The 3,941-nt window shown below is 38.6% G+C and overlaps 1 pseudogene; it reads right to left on the bottom strand.

The window, feature by feature from the left end:
• Window positions 1-236: 236 nt before the first annotated feature.
• LOC122726763 lies at window positions 237-719 on the bottom strand (annotated as a pseudogene).
• Window positions 720-3,941: the final 3,222 nt, after the last annotated feature.

Below are 3,941 nucleotides of genomic sequence, written 5' to 3' on the forward strand. Positions count from 1 at the left end.
GTTGCTGATCTGTCTTGGTGGAGGAATTATTTTCATGGAGGATTTCTTCTACACCAATGAGATCATAGGTTCAATTTTAAAATATATCAAGTACAGTGCTGGGTACTGGGAGGAGATACAAAGATAAATCAAACACTTTCATTTTTATCTCCTAGGGGCTTAATTGTTTTTGTTTTTGTTTGTTTGGGGTTTTTTTGCTTTATATTTTATTTTACTTAGTCCAATTTAGTAGACAATTAACGTTTTCCACCAACTCAGGATGCAGAAACTTTCACCAGCTTCACAATTTTTTGTTTAGGTACTGCCTTTGTAGGAGCCTTAGCAGCAGATGCAGCTGTTTTCTTAGTTGCTTGCTTAGCCTTTTTTGCTTCCTTGGCAGCCTTCATGGCTTGTTCTCATTGGGCCTTTAGAACTTCAGGTTTCTGGTTCCTCTTGGCCATTATATTAGCAAGAGAAGCCCCCAGTGATGGCCCTCTGGAATTTAACTGCCCGCTGGTTCTTTTCTTTTGAATCTCTTCTGACTGTCCCTTCTAGTGCTTTCTTCTATAGAGGACAGTCCAATTGATCTGCTGAGGGTTCTTCTTTGAAAGGAATGCAGACTCACATTTTGCATTCAAAAACTGGAAAACCTTCCCGTCCATGCAGGCATAACGCCTCTCGTGACCCGGGTAGACCCGGTAGATCTTGTAGCTGCTGAAGCTGCACAGCTTGACCTTCATGGCTGCGGGAGGCAGGAAGATGGCGAAGAGGAAGAGCGGGGCTTAAGTTTAAAACAATTCCATTTCACTCCTTTCTGTAGAGCCCTCTTTTCCTTCTGACCTTTGGCTCCCAAATTGACCAAGTCAAATGTTCACCTGGTTTCCTGATCTTCAAATTAGAAGACACCTTCATTATCACAGACAAAACAACAATCTCTTTGCTGTTTCTAAAACTCTCAGATGACAGCGCCACAGTAATCTTTATGGCCAGGAAGTCATTGTGTATGGTTAAGTGAACTCTCTCCAACTGAAACTGAAGCTTATTTATTCTGTTCTAGCTTCTGTGATGACTTCAAACAGTCAGTCTATGTCTTCCTCATAATAGGTCTTTCACAGATTCAAACACAATTCTTTTTTCTTTCAGCATCAGCTTTGTCTTTCCCAGGTAGATGTCCCCATTCAGTTGAAACTTCTGTATTTGAAATCTATGTATATTTTTAAAAGAATAGCAAGGTGTGCATAGTAGATTTGCAGTTCCATGTGCAATGATCTTTTTGAAATTATACTATGTTATGGAAATGCTTGTTTTATTCCATAAATTAAAAATAAAATATATTTTGAAAAAATAAATTTCCACTTGTTGCCTGAGAGCCTCCTGATGCATGGTATAGAAAGGATCATGTACCTGATGCCCTGTCCCAATTAAAATATTTGGGGGCTCCAGTAAAGGTGGACAGGGATTGCCCAGCATCTTAAAAACAGTTCTGCAAAGCCCTGAGGATTATATTGGAAATTGTTGAGGGTTTTTTTCCAATTATAATTTCAAATATTCACTCTGAAATAACTTGTTTCTCATTTAAAGAGCTCCATTTTCTTCCCTGTGCATTGTGATAGCCTGTGAAATTACACGGGACACTTTTTTTTCAAAGAGTTCCAAAGTTTTTATCTTGAAGACAGGTAAGAGCAGAGTACCATCTTTGATCAAAGGACCCTGGACTCTGGAATTCCTGAACTTTATCCTTCTGACAGTGATTTTACCTAGACAAGGTAAGGTTTATCTCTTTTTTTTAGACCTTAGCTCTTGTAATTAAAGTGCAATGATAGGGAAGAATCAGTGGGTGATAGCAGGTGATAGACAACTTATGGTTCTTTTCTTCATAATGCAAACTCAGATGCTCTTTGGGGAGGAGGAGGGGCAGGGTCAAAATCTACTTCTTAAATGATACAGTTGAACACAATGACAACATCCCCTTTTAAAAGGAGTCTCTGGCTGGGTAGCTCTATGCATTTTGTGTATGTGTGTATACCATGCTTATACTGGCAGAAAATACATGTAAGTTGGCTGGCACACTCAAACGCTTTCCAAAAGATCTTTTCCTTTTTGTTCTCATCCCCAGCAGAACTGAATTGGTACATATATGGGCAATGACGTAATCAGGAAAAAAAATTCTATTAGTCCTACAAACTTAAATTATAGGGATAGTGACACTGAAGAAAAATCTCTTGTCTAAAAACATCAATTCAATTCAATAAAACTAAAGATTTAAGTACCCATAATATGTAGATGTTAGTGTGCTAGGTACTATTTATAAAAAGACAAATTCAAATCCATTCCCTAACCACAAGGAGATTACCATCCAGGAGAGGAAGGATAGAAAATGATCAATGTAAAGAAGAGATCCAGAGAAATGACTCTAATAAATTTGAGGAAGGATGGATGACTTTTAGCTGGGGGGAAGTCAGGGAAAGTTTCTTGAAAGAGGTGACATTTGGACTGGGCCTTGAAGTAAGAAAGGGATTTCAGAAGGCAGAAATTCAGAAGCAGTCTCTTCCAATTATGGCTAATGATGTATGTAAATACATGGAGACTGAAAGAGGGAAGATGAGAATTGGAAATCAAAGAAATGCCCATCAATTGGAGAATGGCTAAACAAGCTGTGGTATATGACGGTGATGGAATATTATTGTCCTATAAGAAATGACAAGCAGGATAATTTCAGAAAGGCCTGGGGGGCAGCTAGGTGGCACAGTGGATAAAGCACTGGCCTTGGATTCAGGAGGACCTGAGTTCAAATCCAGCCTCAGACACTTGACACTTACTACCTATGTGACCCTGGGCAAGTCACTTAACCCTCATTGCCCCACAAAAAATTTTTAAAAATTAAAAATAAAAGACCTGGAAAGATTTGTATGAACTGATGTTTAGTGAAGTGAGAAGAACCAGGACAAAGTTATACACAATGACAACAGTATTGTTTGATGAAGAACTGTGAATGACTCAACTATTCTCAGCAACACAATGATCCAAGACAGTTCCAAAGGACTAATGATGAAGCATACTATCCACCTCCAAAGAAAGAATTGATATTGATGGAACACAGAATGAAACATGCTATTTTCACTTTCTTTCATTTTTAATGAAGTTTTCTTGTACAAAATGACTAATAGAGTAATATTTTCATAATTGCACATGTATAACCCATATCTGATTGCTTACTGCCTCATGCTAGGGAAGGAGAAGGAGGGAAGGAGGGATAAAATTCAGAACTCACAACTTTTGAAATGTTTATTTTTTTTTTTTAAAGAAAGAGGGAAGAGTGAAATAGTGGAATAGCTAGTAGGGAAATGTGACTTGAAAGTAGAATGGCTAGAAGAAAGTAGTGGGAAATAAACCAGGAAATACAGCTTGGAGTCAGAATTGGGAGTGTGTATCATATTCTGTGAGCTATAAGGAGCCACTGATAGTTTTAGGGAGATAGTAGCACAATAGAAGAAGTACAAGATTTGAAGTCAAAGGATTCCAAGAGTCAGAGGATCAAATACTGGATGTACTACTTATTACTTGTATGACCTGAAGCAAGTAATTAATTATATCCCTCTGGGTTTGCTTCCCTCTTATAAAGTGAGATTGGACTCTGATGCTTTCATACTCGCTGACATCTAAGATCTCTTCTAATTCTAAACCTAGTAGTAACTGACTATTGACAGACTGATTTGCCAGGCCCATTTGAGCAACAGCTGCCCAGAAGCAGAACAGCTTACTTGATGCAGCCCAGAAGCAAATTGACCCATCCAGATGAGATATGATGTCCTATGAGAAGCTAACTCAACACCAGTGCCATACGCTGGCATAACTGGCCAGGACTCCCTTGTTTAAGTATTCCTGGGGTCTTGAGATCAATTTAGGGTTAAAACTATGGGCAATAAAGAGCCCAGACAAATAAGGCCACCTACTTCTTTGGA

Source organism: Dromiciops gliroides, chromosome 4 (genome assembly GCF_019393635.1).
Source record: "Dromiciops gliroides isolate mDroGli1 chromosome 4, mDroGli1.pri, whole genome shotgun sequence".
NCBI classification, from domain to species: domain Eukaryota; kingdom Metazoa; phylum Chordata; class Mammalia; order Microbiotheria; family Microbiotheriidae; genus Dromiciops; species Dromiciops gliroides.